This window comes from Caretta caretta, chromosome 9, assembly GCF_965140235.1.
Source record: "Caretta caretta isolate rCarCar2 chromosome 9, rCarCar1.hap1, whole genome shotgun sequence".
Taxonomy (NCBI): Eukaryota; Metazoa; Chordata; order Testudines; family Cheloniidae; genus Caretta; species Caretta caretta.
Genome location: NC_134214.1, coordinates 65,587,637 through 65,613,735, shown reverse-complemented (window position 1 = coordinate 65,613,735; position 26,099 = coordinate 65,587,637). Strand labels below are relative to the sequence as shown.

The following is a 26,099-nucleotide window of genomic DNA, read 5'->3' as shown; positions in this document are numbered from 1 at the left end:
TCACAGCTGATTCCATCTTACCACTACTCAGTGGGTATGCTGGGGTGGAGAAGTGGTGGTCAAACTCCCATGTGTATGTGAATTTCTTAAGTTCTTCTGAGGCACAGTGGGGTCATTGTCGGTGAATACCATGTCTGCAATGCCATATCTCACAAAGCAAGCCTTCACTTTGCCAGTCACTGACTTGCTTCTTGTAGAAGGCAGGGCATTGACCATGCAAAGATTCCGTAATCAAGTCCTTCTTTTCCTTGAAAGCAAATAAGTCCACTCCCACCTTCTTCCCATACGCCAGATCTGATGTATCTCTCAATTCCCTAATCTTGCTTTCTGTTCCTCTGCTGTGAGAAGATATCCAGTGTTTGTCACCTCACACTAAGAGCCACATTTTTCCTGGGCTGAGGTTTATGTTCTTGTCCATGCCTTGCTTATATTAAACCTTGTCATTATCTCGCTCAGCTTCTGGGTCATTGCTCCCTTCACCTACAGTGAGACAGCATCTGTAGTTATTTTCACCCCGGCAGGCCTTCCAGCTCTTGGGTGAACGCCTCGGGTGCTGTCATGCCCATTGGCACAGGTGGCCATCTCTGGTGACCAAATGGTGTTGCAAAGAATCATTGGGCATGAGCATGCATGCAACCAGAAAAATTAGTCTGTAGCCTGGTGGTGAGAGCACATAGCTGGGAGGTGGGAGACTCAGGATGCTGTCTCCCTGCTCCAATCACTCTTTCCTTATATAGCCAGACTGGAGCAACTTCAACAGGAGAAAGAGGGCAAGCTCTCCCCCCACCCCCCATGCATCAAATATCCCACTGCCCAGCAGCTAGGGCACTCACTGCGGGGGGGGGGGTTGGCAAAACCCTTCTCCCCCTCAGGCGGGGGCGGACTTGAACCGGAAGTCACCCACAACTCAGGTGAGTACCTCAACTACTGGGATAAAAGTTCTGAGGGAGGTCCTCCTCCTCCTGCTCTCCGTCCCTGTGCCCCCACCAGGGCTTCTTGCCAAAACAGCATCAGCACCTAATGCCAAGGGAGGGTTTGCCGGTGAGAATCCCAATCAGAGGGAGGCACCGCTACCACGTTTTGGGGTGCAACCCAGACCAGTGAGAGGCTGTGTCGCTGCTTGTCATGTAACCCCAAATGCCTGAAAGGGTCTACGGCTGTGGCTCACAGCCTGGACGCCAACCGCCAGCAGACAAGCAGCAGCTCTCTGAGCGTCTGTGTGCTGTGCAGCCCTGGTTCAGTACTCTAACCCCAGCAGCCTGCCTGCCAAACAACAGCCCCACCCTGCTCTCCACCAGCCTGGGTTATGACTTGCAGGGTGACCCCAATGCACCCAGCCTTCTCCTGAAAGACTCTGAGACATAATAAGGTTTGTTGTTCCTTGAAAGAGACAAAAGCACATGACAACTTATTAACATAAGTGGGGTAAATACACACTTCCCTCAAGCACAGCACTGAGTTGGTTTACTGTAAAAATAAAACACGTTTCTTAACAAAAGGGCATAGGTTAAGTGATACCAAGTGGAAGGAATAAAGTTAGAAAGGTTACAAACAAAAGTAAGAATACACTTTCTAATGGCTAAGACCTATTTTCAGCAACTTACAATCTTTGTTCAAGGGAGTTTCCTCACCCATCTTCCATTCCCAAAGACTTCTAGCCTCTTGGCTGAAGAATCCAGCTTTCTCATCTTGTAAAATCTCTAGCGCCTTGTGTCTCTCCAGTGATGGATGCCAAGAGCGCCTCTTCTCTCTCCTTATACCTTCCCAAACTCTCTGGTTTGTTCCCGGGCTCAGAATGACCTCGTGCTGTTCTTCCCTCCCTGTGGATTTCCCATCCTTCTTCCAATTCATAAGTAAATGGGGCTGCCATTGATTTTGGTCACACTTTCCTTAATTTCTTTAGAGACAGTTAGATAGCTGCCTTTCCTGCAGTCTTGGGGAAAACCTGGTTGTCCACTCCCCTGACTTGCCTGGTTAAAACATCTTTTAGGCACAGGCATTAAGGCATAATATTAGTGAATATTCATAATTTCTCATATAGTGTAAATACATACATTTCACAGTAATGTTAATCATCAGTGTGCCATGAGCGTTCATAAAAGATCTTACTTGATACACTTTTATAATATTGTATCATTGTGTACAATCAGTTGATTTGACTGCTTATCATCTGAAGTTCAGACTCCCTGTTTCTATAGTCCAGATAAAATTTCTCTTTCCATGCTGTTTTCTCCCCCGCTTGATAGCTTTGTTTGCCTTATTTGTAAATGGACCTTCATTGCCTCTGCCTGATGACCGGGCTGGACAGGCAAACAAATACACATTCCTTTATCTAAGGCAGACTGGGTTTATGCACTGCTGGCCAAACACATTTTAAAAAGAGCATCCCAGCACATATACATAATTATTTGAACACACCCTGTTTGTACATCATGCAAGAATATTAGTGATCAGTGAGGTATAAGTTTTCCAATGATATCTTGCATGACATCTTTTGGATACAGACTGTGACACAGCATGTTAGGTGCAGTGAGTGCGTCAGGACTGACAAGAGCTGCTGACACAGAAAAGTGAACCACCAATGAAGCACAGAAACATAGACTATGAGGGTTGGAAGGGACCTCAGGAGGTCATCTAATCCAACCCCCTGCTTGAAGCAGGACCAATCCCCAATTTTTGCCCCGATCCCTAAATGGCCCCCTCAAGGATTGAACTCACAACCCTGGGTTTAGCAGGCCAATGCTCAAACCACTGAACTATCCCTCCCAATGGGCTGTGGCCCAGCAGCTGAGAATCCCGGTCAGAGGGAGGCACCTCCTAGCAGCCTGGATTTAGTCTCCAAACTCCTTGAGAGGGATGAGGCTGAGGACACACCCCTGGGCTTGGCACCTCCCATTGGCTAACTTAGGTGAGGAGCCACATAGCATGCTGGCTTCTCTGAATCCCCTTCTGAAGTGTCAATCCCTCCCCATTCATTGTACAGGGAGCACAGGCCCTAAACACAGGCTTTGTGAATCCCAGTGATTATCTAGGTACCTAAAAGTGAAGTGTGATGAAGCTCAGCATGACCATGCCTAAGTTCCTGAGTGAATCTAGCCCACTGCTGCTGTCAAAGTTCTGAGTGACCATCAAGGAGGGGTTAGGTGGCCAGAGGTTTGTTACAACACCTTCCTCCAAGGATCTCCGAAGTTCTTTACATATATTAAACCTCATAATACCCTGGTGAAGTAACTAGCCTCATGTCACAGTAAGGGAAACCGAGGCACAGGGCAGTACAGTGATTTGGTTGCTTGGATGTTAGAAATGAAGATCAGTCCCACAAAGAAACTCTTGGAGTCACGGTCACTCAATTTTTTTTCAACATGCAGGCCAAATACTCTTTTGTCTACCTATGTTCAGCACAAGTCTCCCCACATACATAAACACAACATACAGAAACAAACCACCATCCATTCAAGCCCACAAATTGTGAAGACACTTAAAGGACCAAATTGCTCCCAGCTATTCTGAGCACTCTGAGCCCCTGCCCACAATCCTGTTTACCTGTATGCCTCCAGGTCAGGGGCTCACTCACTGCACCTCACCTGGTGCATCCAGAAATACCAGACCCCTCAGGCTTACTCACAGAGCTAAATGAATTATGTTAAACAGCTGTGCACATTTCACCTACCTAACCTGGGGCAGCACAACCCCGGATCCGGCCTGCAGAGAGAGATTTCACAAAGGCTATACTCTGTCTTTCCAAAGCCAGCTAAACCCAGCAGTGGTTGGGAGGGAGTGTTAGCTAACAAGTAGGGGACAGACAGACAAGGTAGGTGGGGTAACATCTTTTATTGAACCAAATTCGGTGGGTGGAAGGTACAAGCTTTTGAGCTACATAGGGCATTCGGGATCCCCAAGTGGCAGGCCCCTGTGTTGTAGTGTTGTGGCAATAACAGGAGATCTTGTATTTTCACCTCTCGGAACTATGAGATAACGGGAGTATCAGCATGTGCATTATTATACGCCATACTGCGGCATTATACAAAATCAAAAGCACAAAGGGCAGAGTCCTGATGCCAGTGGCTAAATTCCATTGGCTTGCGTGGATGCAGGATCACTCACTCATCTTTGCGCACTCTTGTTATACAGCTCTTTGCATGTGCAAGCATTGCAGAGCTACTGGCTTATTCATCCTCACAACTCCTCCCAGAGGCGGGTACTGTCACTCCTACAAAGAAGCTGAGGGGCTAATTACAGAGAAGCTGAGGGGCTAATTCTGGCCTTTGGAGCCAGTGGCGTGCTAGCCGAGTGCGGGGGAGAAATGCAAGGAAGGGGCAGAGATGAGGTACCCCAATGCACAGGTAAGGATAAAAAGAAAAGGAGTACTTGTGGCACCTTAGAGACTAACCAATTTATTTGAGCATAAGCTTTCATGAGCTACAGCTCACTTCATCGGATGCATACTGTGGAAAGTGTAGAAGATCTTATTATATACACACAAAGCATGAAAAAATACCTCCTCCCACCCCACTCTCCTGCTGGTAATAGCTTATCTAAAGTGATCACTCTCCTTACAATGTGTATGATAATCAAGCTGGGCCATTTCCAGCACAAATCCAGGTTTTCTCACCCCCACACACACACACAAACTCACTCTCCTGCTGGTAATAGCTTATCTAAAGTGACCACTCTCCTTACATTGTGTATGATAATCAAGGTGGGCCATTTCCAGCACAAATCCAGGGTTTAACAAGAATGTCGGGGGGGGGGGTAGGAAAAAACAAGGGGAAATAGGCTAGATAGAATGATAGATAGATAGAATGTCTTAGGGAGCACTCAACGGGCAGGAAGGAGTGGGGATGTAATGCCCAAGCTGTCTGAGGCAGTTTCTCTGCACAGACTAGACGCACCTAGAATGCCTCAGGAAGCACTTTTGAAGGAGAGAAGCTACCTTCAGCACCTGCTACCTCCATTCAGAAGGAGCATAGACGGAGAGACAATAGCCTGGCTAGGGGAGTGGCTCTCTCTGGGAATGGGGTAACTAACTAAAACACCTGGGGCTTACAGAGAGTGGGTTGTGGATTTGGAGTCTCCCTGAGGCCTCTGCCTCACAGCGTGCCAGCAGCTGTAATTTATTCACTTGGAGCAAAACAGCAGCAGATCCAGGTCTAGAAATCAGGAGTTTCTGGATTTTAGGACTGACCTCAGCACATTAGCCAAAGCTGCTTTTACACAGAACATCCTGCTCTCCAACAAGGCAGGGCTGGGATTTGAACCCTGGATCTCTCTCTCTACTATAGCTCTTGGCATTTGCAAGCTTATTGCTGTGCCTCCGTGGGCTCCACAGATGGATTCCAATAGGACAGACAAATACAGAGTCATGCAAAACATTCAGCCCCTAGAAAACATGAAATGGGCAACACACATGTGTATAGAAGACTCACAGCCAGAGCCAACACACAAAATCCAAGCGGACAGTGAGATCACCACAGCACCAAGATGTTTCACTGGACACAGAGGGCCTCATTCACAGTTGCTCCTGAGCAACATATAGTCATTTATGCTGGTGCAAAATGCTACCCTTCTGATCTGGTTGCGCTTTGCTCTCACTTTGCACTGGTGCATGTAAATGACCGCACAAGGTGCAGCGCAGTGGTGACTCAAACCCAAAGCAAGTGGCAAAGAAGCATGAATTAGCTGAGTTCACAGACGGAGCAGGAACTTACTGCTAAGAATGGAAAGGACATAGAAAATCCCCCCCTCCTCCCATTGCTAACAGTAGCACAGCTGCAATGGTGGGAATTTGTAAAAATCCCCTAGTTGATAAGGCTACAGAGAGCAGAGGGAAAGTTAAGCTAACTGGTCTGAAACTATTCCAAGATACCACATAATTGGCATATACTTGTTTTCTGTTTCCAAACTGTTAGTGAATTATCCTCTGCAGTGATAGACTGGGGACTCATTAGGCAGCTTTCCTTTGCTCTCACCCCATTCTAACCATTCTAAGCTTTGCACAAAGGAACATGAGTGAAAACGAAGCCACCTTCACCACAAGCACAGGTTTTGGTGCAGGTTTATCAACGCCTTTCAAAGAACAAGGAGCTGCTCTCAGTACCAGCTTTGCAGGTCGGGGAAGCCTGAAGAGCTGAGGGGCCCAAGGAAATTAACACATGCAGGGCTCTCTCTAGTTCCCTCCTCTCCTGTGAGTGAATCCCTCACCCCACTGCATACCAAAGCACACACGATGTTCAGCCCCTTCCTGTCTCCGTGGGACACTCACTTTACACAGCCAGGAGTCTCCGTGGCTTCTGGTGCACACACTCCTAGGAGCAAAAAGGCAGGTCATGGGGGCAAAGTACAACTCTCCAAGTGGGAAATATGTGAGAGTTGTTAGGGAAATCCAGTCCCTGCCATGGCCTGTCAGTGCCAGAGTCAGGCCCATCGTGATCACATAGGTCTAAGGCTGCCTCTGTTTGCTACGATGGAGTTAAAAACAATTAATTGACACTGGATCTGATGTTTGGTTGTTTCATGCTTCTAAACACTGCAGTGCCAGGCATCATCAGGTTACCATGTAAATCCCCACAGGTCATCAGGTAACCCAGCTAGCCTGAGACCACAAACTAACGTGAAAGGAGCACGCATCGCCCAAAAAGCACTGCCAGCAGGACACAAAGAAGAGTTTCATTCGCATTCCCCACCAGGCAGTGAGAGAGGAAAATACATCACAGACACAGAAAGAGCGGCAAAAAGCTCTTCACGAGGGCTGTGAACCCTTACACACAGTCTTACACACTGCCTCTGCCCCAAACCCATCCCAAGTCAAACGGGCTGCCCTGCAGATGGGATTGGTAATTGGTGGCATACAGCTGTGCGTATCCAGGCTTTACAGGTGTTAGAGTTCTGTATTTGCTAGAGATTCTGGGGGAAGGCTGGGGACAATAAATGAAAGAACCAGCCTCAGACATTTCACAGAGTTGCTCATGTTCAAACAGACATTAATTAATCAATATAAATAATAGTAATGATAATCATCGTCTCTCATTATAATTGTAATTAGACCTCGGTGACTAATGGGGAACAAATTATTCATCATTATACCAGAAAAATAATACACAATGCATTAAGATTTGCGGGCTGCTCAGGTGGGCGCCACCGGCACAGCTCGAAAGAAAGAACTCCTGACTCAGAGCAGGGCTGGGATGTTGTGCAGCAAACGAGAGGAAGAATAATGGCAACGAAGAGCATTTTCCTTGTTCACTGAGTGCCAGCTATTTAATGCACCGAGGGCTTGACCCAAAGTCCACTGAAGTTAATGGGTGCATTTCAATTGAGTTTTCATAACTGTATAGATTTTAAGGCCGGTAGGGGCTATTAGATCATCGAGTCCGACCTACTGCATTAAACAGGCTGTAGAATTTCACCCAGTTACCCTGTCTTGATCAGAAGACATCAAGAGATGGAGAATTCACCACTTCCCTTGGGAATTTGTTTAATTGGTGAATCACCCGCACTCTTAAAAATGTGTGCCTAAGTTCTCATTTGAATGAAGGCATACATTTCTTACAGCAAGGGTGACTTCAATGGGATTTGGATCAGGCCTTGAATGAGGGATCTAGTGGGGAAAAAATGTCATCATGTCACTGAAGACTATCCCATAATGATTATGCACAAGGGGGAAATGTTAAGGTTCCAAATGCAACTTTAACTTTGTCAGTTTGGCTTAAAGATATTTAGGCGCGTAATTCCCACTGATTTCAATAGGAGCGAGGTCCCTATATACCTTTGAGAATCTGGGCCTTCCTGACCTCTGAGCATTTAACTTTGCAACCCTGCTTCTCTTTTAACATAGCTATTTTATAAGGACTGTTGCTCTTGCCCGTCCATGAATTCACAAGTAACACTGTCAGAGCATTTCTTGTGGGCGAAGGAGGTAAGTGTCCTAACCGGGTCCAGCCTGGAATCACACTACATTAAAACAGAGAGTTACCAGGAAGCTTCACCCTGCCAGGAAAAGCTTTACGCAAACCAGGTGATGGAGGTAGTGGCATTGCAACCACCATGGGACATGTGTAAAGTACCCCTTGCTATGTAGGGAGGGTAACAATAGGAGATCTCAATGACAGTGAACAGCTGCTGCTCTCATCCTTAGATGAGCAGAACCCTGTAGCACCCTTACCATCCAGGGGCATCCCCTTGTGACTTTTTCTGATAGTCTCCTATATTCATCACCGGCTACTCCAGCCACATTGCTCTGAAGACCTGCTCCTTCTGAGGCAATAATGTCCTTCAAGTTCCAAATAATATTATCCCCCAGAATTAATGCAAAGACACCAAGTCCCAAAAGGTCTTCTGCTCCTTCCCTTCAATCCCAATCTCTCCAGAAAATAGAGTCCCAACTAAAAATACGGCTGGAGCTCTTTCATCCCTACTGATTCTGAGGTTTCAGTCTCTCCTCCTCTTCTCACTGTCTCTTGGTCCTTTTCTCAAGATGTTGACCCTGCAAGGCTGCTCCCTTTGCAGGGCACTTTACGGGAGGTAGTCCTGTCTCTTCTAGCTATGCCTATTTTCTTTCCCTCCTTGACTGGGTCCTTAACCAGCCTTACCTCCCAGGAGAAGACTTCCTTACCTCTTGTCTCCTGAGCCACTCCCTCTGACCTTCCTGCATGCTTTCATTTGAGTTCCTCCTTCTACCTGGCTACACCCTCCCCAGGTGTAGCAGCTGAGGTAACAGAGTTCTCAGGCTCCCTTTAACCATTTCTGGGACGGTGTGGGATTTACACAACACACCAGGATCGTCTAATAAGAACAGACAGAGAAGGAGCAACAGAAGAAGTGGCGGCAGTGAATACAAGCCTATTTCTAAACAATCTCAGAGCCCAAAATCAACAGAGAGCAGAAATGCACCATCGAAAAGCTTTAGCCCATTTGCTCCCTTTGTATTGTCCTCATTTCAATTATCACTTACATTTTGGAGCACAGAACTTTTGCTGCACACTAATTAATCCACAGTGACAAGGAAACTTCCCTGAGATATGCCATGGGAAACGATTTCAGCCTATGGAGTTGAAAGGCATGGAGAAGAGTGGAGCAATTACGCTTGCAAGGTTTTCACAGCAAAACTGAGGGACCGTATGGAGCTTGTGAGATTTCACAGGAAACATTAGCACTGTCAAAAGGTCACCCATTTCTGGGAAAGTTCCAAAATTCAAACAAACGGCACTTGCAAGCCAAATAGCGGCAAACATAACAGATTTGGATTTTATTTATATAGCGTCTTTCTTACTTAACCACTTCAGCGCCATCTAGCACAAATATGGGCTGGCTAACCCTGGGTCAGAGCATTTCATAGAATATCAGGGTTGGAAGGGACCTCAGGAGGTCATCTAGTCCAACCCCCTGCTCAAAGCAGGACCAATCCCCAACTAAATCATCCCAGCCAGGGGTTTGTCAAGCCTGACCTTAAAAATAGCATCTTCTCAACTGCTGCTCTATGTGCCTTATATATCCCGACTGAGGAGTCAATGTTTGAGCAGCGCTGGGGAGCGTAGCAGTGTCATGGTTAAGGTGAACAATGAAAATTCACATCAGTGTAGTCACCAGTGGAGCTCATTGGGAATATTGCAAGGAAATGATTTTTTGTTTGAAAATGCCAGTTCATCATGACCAAACCTGTCCAGGTGAAAGGGTCGGATTCAAGGACTCTCACAATTTGAAAACATTTTGTAAAAAAAAGTTTCAATGTTTCCAAATGATAAGTTTCCTTTCCCAGTTTGAAACCACTTTTTGGTTTGAAATGAGACTTAATTATACTAAAAAAGAAAGGCAGGGAGGTTAAAAAAATTAAAATGGGTCAAAATTGAAACAAAACATTTCTAAATTATCCAAGTGAAACGTTTTGACTGACCCAATGTGAATTTTGTTCATGAAAATGTTTAAGCTTTGGACTTTTTGTCTCAATTCAGGACAGGAAAAAAAATTTAAATCTCAGCAATGGTCACGGGATTGGAAAATCTTTCCTGCCCAGCTCTGGTGACCAGCGAGAATTCAAATTCTCAACTGATTCTCAGGCAAGAAGCTGTCCATCTCTGGTACCAAGGATGCACTCTTGCCTAGTCACTTTCTCAGGCTGGCCTAAGGGATGAACTCCAGAGGCAACTGTGTCCAGCTCTCCCTAGCTGGACTTCCACTGGGGCACTGAAATGGAAGGCACTGAAATGCAGACTTACCCCTGGATCTTGGTGTTGTGATTAGTCTCTCTTGATAACGGATCTGGATCAGAACCCCAAATCCAAGCACCCTCACAATGTGACTGTAGGAGTCAAAACCTAGTCACCTGTCACATTTTTAATTCCACTATCAGGGCTGCTGAACTGGTAGCCCAAATCCAATCACCTCCAGAATCTGGAGAGGGTTAGAAAAATCAAACACAAACCAGGATCCATTATTACCTGCTGCCGCCTCGTCCATGTTGCAAATTGTTCAGTTGAAAAAGTGCACGGCATCGTTGGATTTTAATCACCATCACACAGTGGTGAGGTTCTCTCTCTCTCTCTCACACACTCACACACACACACACACACACACCCCAGCTCAGCACAGAGCCAGCACTAGGCTTTGTCATCTGTAAAATTCTTTTCAAATGTATAGATAACAAACCTAACATCAAAGATCCTGAAAGGGAAACTTCTTTCAAAGCATATTCCAGCCTCAGCCTCTGTAGTGCACAAACAGAAAGGATGAATGATGCTGGAAACAACAAAGAGAACCAAATTGCCTCCCCTGGATGAACTCAAGCTTAAAAGCTAAATAAGAAACATGTCTCTCTTTCGTCTCTGCTGAGAATCCACCTCCTGCTCAGACAATGCTGCATTGTTTGGGAGGAAATAGGCTCACTGGGACCTGGGTAGAGTGCAGCCAAGTTCTATTCACTGGGCCCCAAAATCTCAGGGGAGACCGAAACAACTGAGCTCTTGCTTTGATCAGTCTCTCTGTCCTCTCCGTCCAATTAATGTAATATGGTAATTAACAACAACACTTTACACTTCTCAGGTGCCTTTCATCAAATGATCTCAAGGCAGTTCTACCATCGTTCATTCCTAGCATCCCCCAGAGAGGTGGGGTAAATCCTGGTCACATCTCTCTTCCAGATGAGCGAACTAAGACGGACAGAAATTAAGGAGTAAATAGTGCCAGAGACTACATGAAAACCACTAGGGATGTCACTATTCCTATTGATTTTACAGGGAAGGTGATCAAACAATAGAGTTATGGGTGGTAGGATAAAACCAGTAGATAGATAAGCTAGATAGATCCAGCCAGCCAGGCAAGACAAGAAAAGCAGCTGGCAGAAGGTGCCCTACACAGGAGTCTGGCAAAATTGCAATCCCTGCACTCTACCATGAGTGTTCACGCTAGAAATCTGATTCTAGGATATACACTTATTCAATCAGGGTATAGAAACATACCGTATTATCATATTGCCTCTATATAAATCCATGGTACGCCCACATCTGGAATGCTGCATGCAGATGTGGTCATCCCATCTTAAAAAAAATATATATTGGAATTGGAAAAGGTTCAGAAAAGGACAACAAAAATGATTAGGGGTATGGAACGGCTTCCATATGAGGAGAGATTAATAAGACTGGGACTTTTCAGGTTGGAAAAGAGACAACTAAGGTGGGATATGATAGAGGTCTATAAAATCATGACGGGTGTGGAGAAAGTAAATAAGGAAGCGTTATTTACTTTTTCTCATAACACAAGAACTAGGGGTCACCAAATGAAATTAATAGACAGCAGGCTTAAAACAAACAAAAGGAAGTATTTCATCACACAATGCAGAATCAACCTGTGGAACTCTTTGCCAGAGGATGTTGTGAAGGCCAAGACTATAACAGGGTTCAAAAAAGAACTAGATAAGTTCAAGGAGGACAGGTCCATCAATGGCTATTAGCCAAGATGGTCATGGATGCCCTATTATGCTCTGGGTGGCCCTAAACCTCTGACTGCCAGAAGCTGGGACTAGATGCTCAGATTTCAGTCCAATCAGCTCAGTCCATAGCTCAGATTTCAAATACTCATAACAAAATGGTTGCACACAATTTACAGATGAAGACTCGCATGCCACTAGCTCACTGTATGACCTTGGCCAAGTCACTCAACCTCTCTGTGTCTCAGCTCCCCCATCTGTAAAATAAGAATATTAAAATTTCCCCACCTTTGTAAAGTGCTTTGAGATCTCGGGATGAAAAATGTGATATGGATACCAAATAATGATGTGTCACTTACGGCAAAGCATCACTGCCCATCATATACATGGCTGCTTCCTCGTTTAACAAGTTAACATTAATATTTATCACTATGTGTTTGCAATTGCACAGATCTTCATTTAAAATGTTTTGTGTCTCACGCTCTGTCAGCAAGAAAAGTATAACAAAGCATATGACTGGCTGCCAGCTTCTAATGTAATGTGATGGTTCCCGCTTTAGAGGAGAAGCCTGTTTCCAGCGTGAACATCTGCTCTAAGTGTGGAGAGCGGGTGCATAATTGAGAAGGCTGTTAGCAGATGGACTCAGGAAAGTGTCTTCTTCTCTATTCACCAAGCAGTGGAGACCAAAGTTAATCACCTACCAGATTGCTTGCTGGATAATACAGTATTATTCCATTTTGAATCTTTGCGGTGTGGTCCGCAAAGTGGTCCTTCCAAAGCAAGAAAACAACAAAAACTGTTCTATTGAACATTAGCATCAAATTTAGATTTGGCAATGGAAGATGTGCTGCTGGAATACTAACACTGTTTTCAATCCTTTGTGTGCCTGAGAAATGACAGTTTATCTGCTGTGGAGAGGTTTGCTTTGTCTGCATCCTTGACGTTAGACAGAAGAAAAGGTGATAACTGTCTACAAGTAATTGAAGGGGATAGGCCTCAAGAAGGGAAAGGGATTGTTTAAAGGGATCTAGGTAGGGGAAGGAATATAACTAGCAGTGATAGGAAGAAATGAAGCACATTAATGACTTAAGCTGAATGTTAAGCCTTGAACCTGCAAAGACTTATGCATGTGCTTATCTTTACACATTGAGTAATTTCACTGAAGTTGTTAAATCCCGCAAAGAATTATCTTCAGTGGGACTAGTCACAGTGAATAAATTTAAGCACAAGCTTAAGTCTTTGAGAGGTCAGAGCAGTAGGGTGTGAGCTAGTCTCCCTGCAAGGGGGAATGAGACGTCATATTTGCATGGGACAAACGACTAGGAAATCTATCATTAAGAAATAATCTTGCATTGACTTGGAACAAGCACTTAATGTGACTTAAGAAGTCTTTTCCATTTCTGACTTATATGATTCTGTGACCAGATTTATAAGATCACCTAGTTCATCCCTCTGCTAATACAGGATTGTTCCCAACAGTATAGTCTTTACTACTTTGTCCAGTCTAGTTTTAAATGAAAAGTATTGCAAAAATTCCCCTTACTAGAGACCATTATCCTCCCAATTCTAATATGTGCTGCATCTATTCTTCTTCAATCATTCTGTCAAGATAATGAAGTCCTTACAGTGCTCAATGGCTAAAAAAGATCTAAAAGTCGAATCTTATTCCAGTATGACATGAAAGCACTCGTATAAAAATAAAATTTGTTTGAGCAATTCTCCATTGTATTGTATTAACATCCTATTTTACTGAGAGAGGCAGGTGCTGAATTATCTGAGGAGTCTTCTAGCCACTACCTTTTCAAAGCCAGGTGTGGGACTGCTGGTTGCATGGCTCTCCATTAAAGTCAGCAGGAAATACAATAAAACCCCATCTTCTTATTTCTTTTGAACTCCTCCCGCACCCTTGGGTGCATAGGGCATCCACCTGTTTCCACCATTTATTCTGGTCTGATGCTGCTCTGTTCAGGCTAATGGATTTGGCTTCTTTCACTACGGTTCGTGTGTAATGTTTTTCTAGGTTACCCTCTTTTTCTCTTCCCAGATGGTATCCATATTATCACTTACTTGACATGGAAGCCAGGATGGCGGCATCCTTAAAGTATGTTCTAAATATGTCCATCATTGTCTTCTTACTGTGTTTGACGCTTTAGGTTGGTTTGCTCTACTTAGAAATTTCGGACATTACAAGAAACTTTTTTCAATGGACTCAGGACAGTGCTACGTTCTCCTGCCATTTACTTTGGAATGAGTTGCTCTTCTTACAATTTCTGTTATAGATTTTCATGACTCTGCTCCAGAAAGGAGGACAGACATGATGCCGGTGTTTCAACCAATGCCAGTCACGCTACTTTTCCCAAATCTTTTCATATTTACAAAAGTTGCTGTTTTTTCTATTCATTGCTTGGCATCTCGCATGGTATCCCCACCACTGCACTTCTCACTCCCTAGATAGGTAAAATGACTTACTTCTTCTAGTGTTTCTCTAGGTACCCTTTTGGCTGCTTCTGGGACATTTATAGCCATATACTTTGCCTTCCCCTTATTCGTAAAGAACCCAGCCTGTTTTGCTGTGTCTGCCAGACACTGGGTCTTTTCTTCCATTAGGTGATGTGTTAAACCAAACAAGACAATGTCATCAGCAAAAATGAGGTCATCCAATTCTGCTTTATCCATAAAATTCCTTCATTGCCTTTCTCTATGACCAGTGCAAACAACAGTAGGGAAATAATATACCCATGCCTTACTCCCGTTGTCACAGCACTGAGAATGTTGGGGTCGGAGGCTATTGTGACGGCAAGCCACTAGGCCAAAGTCTCCTTTGCAAACTCAGTGAATTTATTGGAGTTGCAAGGGTGAGAAAAAGGAATTTGGCTCCAGGTCCTAAGAGAAGCTACTACGTTTGGAATGTCATCCCTTTCACTCTCTTGGCATTGGACTGAACCTGTGCCCAAGATATTCACCAATTTTGAGAGAAAGGATGGTCTTATTATTAATGCACTAGACTGAGGGTCAGGAGATCTGGAGTGAATTTCCGGCTTCTCCAGAGACTCTCTTTATGACCTAATCTCTCTGTGCTTCAGGTTCCCTGTCTATAAAATGGGGATAATAATTCTGCCTCTCTCTCACCATTTCTCTCTCTTGTCTATTTAGAACGTAATCTCTTTGGAGATAGACTGTCTCTTGGTATCTGTATGTACAATGCCTACTACCAGGGTGCCCTGATCTCAGTTAGGGCCCATCCGTATTACCTTTTTTCATTTGTGGACCCCTACAACTTTAAAATGGAGGTGTGGACCCCTTTGGAAATCTTAGACATAGTCTGCAGACACCACCACCCGCCGTCCAGGTAGAAAACCACTGTTCTATGGTAACGACAATCTTTTGCTGACCCCTTAGACATAGTCTGCGTATCCCCCAGGGATCTGTGGACCACAGGTTGAAAACCACTGCCTTAATGCAATTCATAATATGCCTTTCAGTTTTGACCCCCCTTTTCCTTATCTCTGCCATCCATTACCTGTCTTTTCCCATGCCCTCCAATCACTAAGTGCTCCCCCAAAATGTGCCACTTACCCTCACTTTCTTTGGCAACATAGGGCATGCGAGCACCGAGTTGAAAGATTACTCTATGGAGATTACATGGTAGCCAGGAGGGATGGAGGTGCTGCTTCTCAAAGCAGGGGGCTCACCTCCTTATTTCCTGCTGGCCGAAGAAGGCAAAAAGGGATGGATTAAAAGCCACAGATTTAAAAATAAATAAATAAATAAAACCACCAACATCACGGAATGGACGACTAGGATAGATTGGCTGAAAGAGAGGGAGAGGCAGGGGTTTAAAAGCAGGGACCAGGTCAGATTTTGCAAGGATCAGAGCTCCTCAGTAGAAGCTAGGCCTGCATTCGGGGTAGTTGCTAATACTTGAACTTGGGTATAGTGATTCCAACCACCATCTTTATGGAATATAAATAAAAATGGTCATTTATACATGATTTTTGGGCACCTGTCCCAGAAACTCAACTCAGAGCAGAAGGACAAAATGTCAGCATTTTCTGCACAGTAAGGTTACTGCTTTAGGAACCACAGAAAGTCAAGTGGGGATGTAAAGAAACGATGAAGGGACCTGGAACATGCAAAGGACAGCCCACAAGGATCACTCCTGGAGGAGACCTAGAATTACTTCAAGTCAAAGTTGCAGAAACTATCAGAAGCCTACAAAGCCAAGAAAGGGGAAAAAATTTGTAGGCAGGAGTTGTAGACCAAGATGGATGAGCAAGCATCTTAGAGAGGTGATTAAGAAAAAGCAGAAAGCCTACAAGGAGTGGAAGATGGGAGGGATCAGCAAGGAAAGCTATCTTATTGAGGTCAGAACGTGTATGGATAAAGTGAGAAAGGCCAAAAGCCACATGGCTTTGGGCCTTGCAAAGGGAATTAAAACCAATAGTAAAAGGTTCTATAGCCATATAAATAAGAAGAAAACAAAGGAAGAAGAAGTGGGACCGCTAAACACTGAGGATGGAGTGGAGGTTAAGGATAATCTAGGCATGGCCCAATATCTAAACAAATAGTTTGCCTCAGTCTTTAATGAGGCTAATGAGGAGCTTAGGAATAATGGTAGGATGACAAATGGGAATGAGGATATGGAGGTAGATATTACCTCATCTGAGGTAGAAGCCAAACTTGAACAGCTTAATGGGACTAAATCGGATAATCTTCATTGAAGAATATTAAAGGAACTGGCACATGAAATTACAAGCCCATTTGCAAAAAATTTTAATGAATCTGTAAACTCAGGGTTTGTACCGTATGACTGGAGAATTGCTAACATAGTTCCTATTTTTAAGAAAGGGGAAAAAATAATCCGGGTAACTACAGGCCTGTTAGTTTGACATCTGTAGCATGCAAGGTCTTGGAAAAAATTTTGAAGGAGAAAGTAGTTAAGGACATTGAGGTCAATAGTAATTGGGACAAAATACAACATGGTTTTACAAAAGGTAGATCATGTCAAACCAACCTGATCTCCTTCTTTGAGAAGGTAACAGATTTTTTAGACAAAGGGAATGCAGTGGATCTAATTTACCTTGTTTTCAGTAGGGCATTTGATACGGTTCCACGTGGGGAATTATTAGCTAAATTGAAAAAAATGGGGATCAGTATGAAAGGTGGATAAGGAACTGGTTAAAGGGGAGACTACAATAGTTCACCTTTCAGTGTGACCCGTCAGGCTGGAAGGAGGTTGCTAGTGGAGTTCCTTAGGGATTGGTTTTGGGACCAATCTTATTTAATCTTTTTATTACTGACCTTGGCACAAAAAGCGGGAATGTGCTAATAAAGTTTGCGGATGACACAAAGCTGAGAGGTATTGCCAATACAGAGAAGGACCGGGATATCATACAGGAAGATCTGGATGACCTTGTAAACTGGACTAATAGCAATAGGATGAAATTTAATAGTGAAAAGTGCAAGGTCATGCATTTAGGGATTAATAACAAGAATTTTAGTTGTAAACTGGGGACGCATCACGTGGAAGTAACAGAGGAGGAGAAGGAACTCGGAGTATTGGTTGATCACAGGATGACTATGAGCCGCCAATGTGATATGGCCGTGAAAAAAGGTAATGAAGTCTTGGGATGCATCAGGCGAGGTATTTCCAGTAGAGATAAGGAGGTGTTAGTACCGTTATACAAGGCAGTGGTGAGACCTCATCTGGAATACTGTGTGCAGTTCTGGTCTCCCATGTTTAAGAAAGATGAATTCAAACTGGAACAGGTACAGAGAAGTGCTACTAGGATGATCCGAGGAATGGAAAGCCTGTCTTATGAAAGGAGACTCAAAGAGCATGGCTTGTTTAGCCTAACCAAAAGAAGGCTGAGAGGAGATATGATTGCTCTCTATAAATATATCAGAGGGATAAATAGCACGGAGGGAGAAGAATTATTTAAGCTCAGTACCAATGTGGACACAAGAATAAATGGATATAAACTGGCCATCAGGAAGTTTAGACGAAGGTTTCTAACCATCAGAGGAGTGAAGTTCTGGAACAGCCTTCCAAGGGAAGCAGTGGGGGCAAAAGACATATCTGGCTTCAAGACTAAGCTTGATCAGTTTATGGAAGGGATGATATGGAAGGGATAGACTAATTTTGGCAATTAATTGATCTTCAACTATTAGCGGTAGATATGCCCAATGGCCTGTGATGGGATGTTAGATGGGGTGGGACCTGAGTTACAACAGAGAATTCTTTCCTGGGTATCTGATTGGTGAGTCTTGCCAACATGCTCAGGGTTTAGCTGATCGCCATATTTGGGGTCGGGAGGGAATTTTCCTCCAGGGCAGATTGGCAGAGGCCCTGGGGGTTTTTTGCCTTCCTCCGCAGCGTGGGGCACGGGTCACTTGCTGGAGGATTCTCTGCACCTTGAAGTCTTTAAACGATTTGAGGACTTCAATAGCTCAGGCATAGGTTAGGGGTTTGTTAAAAGAGTGGGTGGGTTGTGCGTCAGACTAGACTATCTTCTGACCCAGAGCTGACCAACCCAAAGAAATGTTGGCCATTTGAAGGGCTAAATTTGCCTTTTGAATTTTCTGGCCTTTAACAGGATTATCCCACATAATGCATTGCCATCAGAACTGTGTGACCCTTAGCAGTATCAGTCCATAGGTGCCTTGTGCAAATGTTTCGTTGTTGGCTGGAGTTGAAAGGTAGGATCCAGCCTCTTTACTTGCTTTAGGTTCAGACAAACCTCCCAACTAGAAGTGAAATTCACCATACACACAGAACTTTCCCAGAGTTTAACACAGTTTCTACCAAAACCAATAAATCAGCCCCAGGTTCACTAGAAATGCAGAACCTCAGCAAATCTGACCTGAATTTCTGGGATTGTAATGAAATTCAAAACCAGACCAGCTTCAGTTTGTTTGGGGTCACCTGATGAAAGTTTTTTGTGGCTCTAGTTACCATTCCCAACATGCTCTGCAATTGTGCCCTCACATGGGTTTACTTCTCCAATATATGCTCCTGCCCTACGTTTTCTGTCCTGCTACAAAAAAAAAAAAAAATGCATTGAGTAGAAACCCAGCAGGAAGTCACAGCCATTGTATGGATGGCTTATTTCCTTATTTGTTGAGGAGCCCTTTTGTGATCCCATTGAAGGAGAACATGCATGCGGTGCTTTTTATTGCCCACACCATGTCTGTTGAATGAAGAGAGAGGCAGCAGGAATGCAGATGCAAAGTTAAGGTAAAAAATCCACCATATGGTAAACATTATTTTAGCTACAGTCTGGTCAAGATGTTGACACTTTGGATATGAAAAGCAATATGTCTTTCTCTCCTGGTGGTTTGTGTTAAAATTAAATGTTTTGTATCACGCAAGGAACTAATAACAACCAGCTTCTCCCCTGGTGGACGAGTAGTAACAAATATGGAGCAATGTGAAAGCTGAGTTGAAAATTACTATTCCCAAAGATGCAATACATTTTGAGATATGATTTGCTTAGAGACCATTGATGAAATAAACATGAAAGGTGCTGCTGCCCGTACTAGATTACAAGGGAAAAAACAAAAGCAAAAAATAGCACAGTCTGACCCATCTACATGTTTGTTAACATGTAATACCTTAAGGATGCAACTTGCAGCTCCAATCCTGAACAAAGCATGAACTCACTTCTCCTTCAAATCATAGGAAAGGAAATAGGTACTAGGGACATCCAGCCATAACCGTTTGCACTTTTAAGCCAAAGCAACAGGATCTGCCTTTTTCAATAGCTTTGAAAAGGGCAACAAACAAAAATACCCAATGCAAGCATTTTGCCGCTGTCATTTCATGTTGGCTGAATGATGAACCCAAAGGGGCTTTACTGGGAAAGGTGATGACAAAGGCTTTGGTTCAAACAGAGCACTTCAAATTTACCGACATCCTTCTCATCAATGCCAATTCCAAGAGGAATCACTCATACAGCTAGAACTTGCACCTCCAGTTGGGAATCAAGTACAGAAACAATCAGCAGCAATGTTTACTGCTGCCCAGAGTCCTTGTCTCTACTAAGGAAATTTGGCATGGCTAACCACAGTTTGTCCCCCCCAGTGCACATGTAACACCTCACATCCAGAGATGAAGATGCTCCCAAGGGTTCAAAGGAACTTAGATCATGTGGTTTACATGTGCCTGGAGCAAGGCTAACCACCATGTGGCCCTCCAGTTTTCACTGGTGCAGCATGAGCGTGATCTAATGACCCCCAATGTCCTCCCAGTACAGCCCCACAGTGCTCAGGTGGCTGGCTAGATTACTTTCTGAACAGAGGGCCAAATTTGCCAGTAGCCACTTACCTGTGCAAATAGCAGTACCCATGGGGCTCATTTGCTTGCTATTTGACCAGCATCACCATGACATGCTCTTGTGATCAACTCCATTCCTAGCCAAAAGGTCTCAGAAAGAAGCCTCACTGAGGCTATACTGTGAGTTGGCCAGAAGCAAATGTCTGGTCACTGAGGACCATTCGGGATGACGGGAAATGCAATCATAGCTGAACCTGACATGATTCATAACACTCTGGTCTCTGATTTGTGTGTGAGCACCTTGCCAGGTCAGTGCATCCCTTGGTCCAGCAAACAGTTCTGGGGAAAGATCAATGGCTAGGACAAAGTCCAGGACAATAATAGCAGGTCTAGAGCAAGGTGGAAAACCTGCCAGTTTATGGAGGGAGCAGGCTAAATGCCCAGCACTCACCCTTATGAAGCCTGATGTGCAACCGGACAGAACAGAGGCTACCTGTACAGTGGCAGTGAGGAGAGGGCAGAGGAGAACACCAGCTCCACGGACCAAGCAGATCACCAGGACAAGGAGCTGGACCTGATGCCTGAGAACATACTGGGGTCTGTCTGAGAAGTGTCAGAATCCAGAGATGGGAGTGGAGATGGCAGCCGAGCAGGGGGAGGAAGGGACATCAGGAGACAAATGTAAGAGTAGCTGCTGGTCTCATTGGCTACTGACCCTTTGCATACCACGGGGGTGACAGCCTTTTGTAGCCCTGACCTGTGTGGCAGACCAGGCCAAACAGCATGCTGCCCTCCTCTAGATGAAGTCGCACTCTATTCTGCCTATCTATGTAATACATGAAAAAGAGTCAGAGGAATAATTTGAGAGCAAAGTGCAGCAGGCCTGCAGAGGCCATGCGGGCTGGCCTAATAATACCACAGCCCACCCCTCCCTTCTTCCAGTTTCTGTGCCTTTGGGCCACTGGGCTAGGCTAGCACTTCTCTGTGCATGCCACACTGCAGACAAATTGCCCAGTACTAAGTGTGATTCTAGACCTTTTGGGGGAACAAAAATAATGAGCAGTGAGGCATTTGGAACGGACTAGTGAGAGAGAGTGGGTTTTATTCTGAGGATGCGGCGGTTACAAAGAAAGGAGAGAGAGTCCTGCCAGCTCTGGAAGAAAAAGCAGCTAGCCTAGCGAATTAAATCTGGGGCCCTATTCTACAAAGTACAGCACTAACCACAGAGTTGGCCCCATCATTTCCTTTTTGTTGCCAGGCAGGGCTGTAGATCGCAGGGAAGGGGGAGGGGGATGCTATTAGGATCCATGTTGCATAGGCATTTTGCATTGTGAATATGAAAAAGATATCCATTACCTGGATTTACATTAAGGCACTGGCATTATCTCTAAAATGGATATGTGACACATCTTTGTTATAAAACCCAAACTGTTGATTTCACGGAGCTGCATAGCAGCATGCCCATTGTACTTTAAAAGATATTTGAGCTTGTGCTGACTTTATGTAAAACTGGTAAATGCAGATGGGCCTGAATCTTAAAACACCTTTGCTGGCTCCTTCTGTCATGTTGGTCTATTGTTATTATGTCACTCTGCTAACACAACAATGGCTCTGCCTCAGTAAAGGACTTGAGTTTGTTCTTCTAACCAATTAAATTCTGGAAATAGAGCAATGCCAGTCTGGATCAGGCTAAAATAAACTTTGTGAATCAAATATTTAATACCCCCAAGCCTCTTCCTGAGGCTACACCCAGGCACAGAAGCAGAATTCCTGCCGCCATGACATCTCCACAGACACCTTTGGGGTAGATATATTTCTTGTCCTGATGCACAGAGATGTATGTGCCTCATTCCCAGCACATCAAGATGCCTTTCAGTGGTTAATGTAAGTTAACAGCAGTCGCAATGACTTATTTAAGAGCAGATCAAGATATATCTCAACTCTCTTTGGAGATTTCAAAAGCTGAGTGCTACTTGTATCCTTCAATCAAGCTACAGCTTATGATTTCCCCCCTCCCCCTGGGGAACTCCGCCTCCATATTTCTGGGCAGCAGTCTTCAGGCTTTGAACAGGAGAGGCAGATTTATTGGGACCTTGCGGGGCAGAAGGGGATTCTGCAGGAGGATGCCTCAGCACTGTGCAGTGTCCCCACCAGGGAAACAGTCTTCACACTGGTACTGCAGTCCCCCTGGGGAAGCCAGCAGGACCCACTCACACTAACGGGAGCAACACCGATCATCTGAAGAGCTAACACACAGGCAGACAGTACAGCAAAGAAGGGGGGCAACCTGCCCTGAATGGCCTTCTTTAAACTGAAACTTAGAGAGCTGTAAAAAGGCTGGCAAATAAGCCAGTAGAATAAAAGCCCACAATCTGCGGTAAGTGTGTGACACACAGGAGTGCCAGGCAAGCCAGTGGTCTTTAGCCAGTGGTCCCAGTGACATGCCATGAGTGAGGGCTACAAAAGTTCAGTATTGACTGACTCCAGTGGCTCCTGTTACAAAGCCAGCCTCTCCTCATCCAACACTGCCATGAAATGCTTCCACCCCTTTCCTAGGGCTAACTCCCCACCATTGGCTCGGTGTTAGCTATGATTACTGGACTGCTAAACTATCAGTCTGAAGTGCGCACATCCTGGCAAACTTATAGAGGGCAGATCCTGTTGCCAAGGGCGATGGAACCCAACGATGGCAAAGGGGAGAGGGTGCACCAAGCAGGGGTAGGATGGAGATCTCTCTGGAAACACTGGGTCTCTGTAAGGATGAGCCTACTCTAATCCATGGCAGGGTTACCCACATCTACTCACAGCTTGTCCTCTTGGCTGAGGGGAGGGACCCAGCTCCTTTGGAGGTGGGCACGACCAGCAGTCTCTCTGACCTCATAAGGGTCTCTCCTCTCTTGGTCTCTGGCCTGGCCTTTTCCTCAAAGTCCTCACAGAGTCTTTGGTCCCCAATAACAGCAGCAGGGACTGGAGTTTACAGAGTATGAGCTGAGAGATCTGGCTGAGCTCTCTAGCCCCTTAGAGCTCCCCATCTAACTCTCGCAAATTTCAAGGCTGCTTCTCCTCCATCCCCTAGCAGGAAGGTCCCTGGACTCTGAGTCACTCAAATGATGACTCTTTTTTGACCTCCACTGGCTATTTTCTGAAGAGGTGGGCTCTTTTTGCTAAGGTAATTGGAGGCAAAAATCAATGCTTCAAACAGAAGATCTGGAAGGGGTGTTCTGGAGTCACTGTTGCAAGCGAGACTGGATTATCATAAATTTCACATGACTATGCAGAGAGAGTCGGGCAGCGCTCAGGCACAAATGAGTCAGCCCCACAGGGGCATCAGTGGCTGTATTACAATAACTGTTATAATTATTACTGGGGCTGAAGGGAAGTAGCAAATTCCCTTCCAGCCTTAGAATCTGAGCCCACAGAAAAAAACGTTGGTGTAGTAAACAGCAGAAAATGTGAATTAGAGAAACTCCAGTTGAGCACGTACATTTTGGAGAGTTTATTTCCTTCAGCAAACAGTGCATCAGCAAAATGCTTTGGCCCCAAACAGGCTTTTTTTTTTTCTCAAGGTGAGGGTCACAGTGCAGAGGGCAAACGGTTTCTTATAATCGGATTCCACTCAGCTGTTGGCCTGTATGACAGGGTGGCATCTTGGTCAGGTGCCATTCATTACAAAGCAGCTGGCCCAAAGCCTGGGGAGCTCAGGGGTCATGGGGCCCACTGGAAAAACAAAATCCTATGAAGAGCCAAAAAGTGTGTTTGTAAGTTAGTGATAATGAGTGGATTGCATTCCAGCTAGAGGATGCTCACCAGGAGCCATCACTCACTGTTATGCATGTAGATGGACACAGCATTCTGCAACAGGGAAAATGTGGACCAATGGGAGAAGCAAGTTCCAGAGCTGAGGACCCCTCCCTGAAAATGCTCTATTTCAGCCCCCGCAGATTTAAGTCAGGGGGCTGTTAGCTAAAGCACCTACAGCGATTTCAACTACCACATGAGGAGCAAGGCTCTAGTCTTCTTCCCATTTTCTCTGTTGCAGGCCATTTTCATACCAAGGAGATGCATAAGGATGGAGAATATGCAAAGGGCAGTTAGCACCCCGACCCTCCTGATAGTCATTATCGAAAGACTGCTATTCTGTCCTATCAGACTACCAGTACAGTGCCCTGTGGGAAGCACAGAATCATCTGGTTCTATTAGTCTTTAATGGCAGGATAGTTGAATACATCTTGTGTCTCAGTGGGACACGTGCATTGTAAAACAGGAGGTGGTGGTCACTCCATGACAAAGGTAATTGTGGCTTATCATTGTGGTTATGAAATACTGAGCTAATTCAGAAGAATCACTGTCCATATTGATACTGAAGACCCCCACAACACTGGTTCATATTAACTCCAGTGCAACTGGTAAGCAGAACTCTATACAGTCAGTTAAGGATTCCAAGGGACCTTCATCCCATTCTATCTTCATCCCACTTGCATATGAGATAGACGAATACTGTCAAATCCAGCTGTAAAATAGGAGGACCTACCTTGGACATCAGATGGAGGCAGCATAGTCATGTCACCTCCTCATGAAGAGTTTTAGATGAGATGCAGGTAGAAGTGAAGCTGTGCCCTGCTTTGAAAGGAAAGACAACTGCTTGAACTTCATGCAGATAGAGAGTGGAAATTACAGGAGGCAAGAAGATTCAGTCAGAGCTGCAAGAGAGGAGGAAAATCTCAGCAGGAGCATTTCAAGCCAAGCAAACATAGAATTACTGTATTACCACAGTTGATTAGCCATTGAGCAATTAAGTGATACACTGCTGATCTGTGGACGGTACAGTTTGGGGATCATAGTGGCTATGGCTGATGAATGAACATACATGTTTGTTGCGGAAATTTAGAGGTAGATCTGGGTAGTACTGGAAGCTTGGACAGGGAGACTCCTAAATTTAAACTAGGAGATGCCAGACCTTGTATTAATGGACAATTGCAGGTAAGCAAATGTGTGTGTACGCAGAGAGACAGCTGACACCATGTGCTGCAGCAGAGAACTAGAGCAGGGGTGGCCAACCTGAGCCTGAGAAGGAGCCAAAATTTACCAATGTACATTGCCAAAGAGCCACAAAAGTAATATGTCAGCAGCCCCCATCAGCTCCCCCACTCCCACCCCCAGCACTGCCTGCCCACCGGCAGCCCTGCCGATCAGTGCCTCCCCCTCCCTCCCTGTGCCTCCTGCCCACTGCGATCAGCTGCTTTACAGTGTACAGGAGGCTCTGGGGTGGAAGAGAGAGGAAGAAGGGTGCAGAAGGCTCAGGGGAGAAGGTGGGAAGGGACGGGAGCCTTGGGGTAAGGGGTGGAGTGGGGGCAGGGCCTGGGTTGAGCAGTGGAAAGTTGGCACCTATAGCTCCAGTCCCGGAGTCAGCACCTATGCAAGGAGCCGCATATTAACTTCTGAAGAGCCGCGTGCGGCTCCGGAGCCACAGGTTGGCCACCCCTGAAGTAGAGAATGACCCGCTACTCAGAAGTCCTCACTTTAATAAGTTCTCCATAAAATACATATTGGTCCCCTCCAGGAACTGTGGGATCAAGAGCTCTGTGGTGAAACCCTGGCCTCACTGAAAGCAGTGGGAGGTTTTCCACTGTTCACCCTATGAGTTCAAATAAACTTCTCAGAAGGGACTGGGTAATATTAATTTTACAGGGAATCAAGTTGGTGAACAACAGCCCTTGTATTTCGTGTGTGTGTTTGTGTGTAAGAATCTCTCTACTGGTAGAAAAAGAACCAGGATAAAGTCATTTGTTATTTTTTCTTCTATACAGAAATGTCTTGCCAGGTAAAACAGCTCCCCTCTCTGTCTGTCTGGTCTCTTCATAGTATACACAGAAGGAGCAGAATGAAGATAGGTTAATAACTACTGCT

At 45.0% G+C, this 26,099-nt stretch overlaps 1 protein-coding gene and 1 long non-coding RNA gene across 2 annotated transcripts in view; both read right to left on the bottom strand.

Moving 5' to 3' along the window:
- The window catches only part of PCDH19 (protocadherin 19), a 231,501-nt gene that overhangs the window by 81,843 nt on the left and 123,559 nt on the right, over positions 1 to 26,099 (bottom strand). The window lies entirely within an intron of this gene.
- The window catches only part of LOC142073214 (uncharacterized), an 81,129-nt gene that overhangs the window by 49,475 nt on the left and 5,555 nt on the right, over positions 1 to 26,099 (bottom strand). The window contains exon 2 of the long non-coding RNA XR_012669963.1: positions 24,724 to 24,892. This is a non-coding gene — a long non-coding RNA (uncharacterized LOC142073214). The remainder of the gene's footprint in view (positions 1 to 24,723; positions 24,893 to 26,099) is intronic.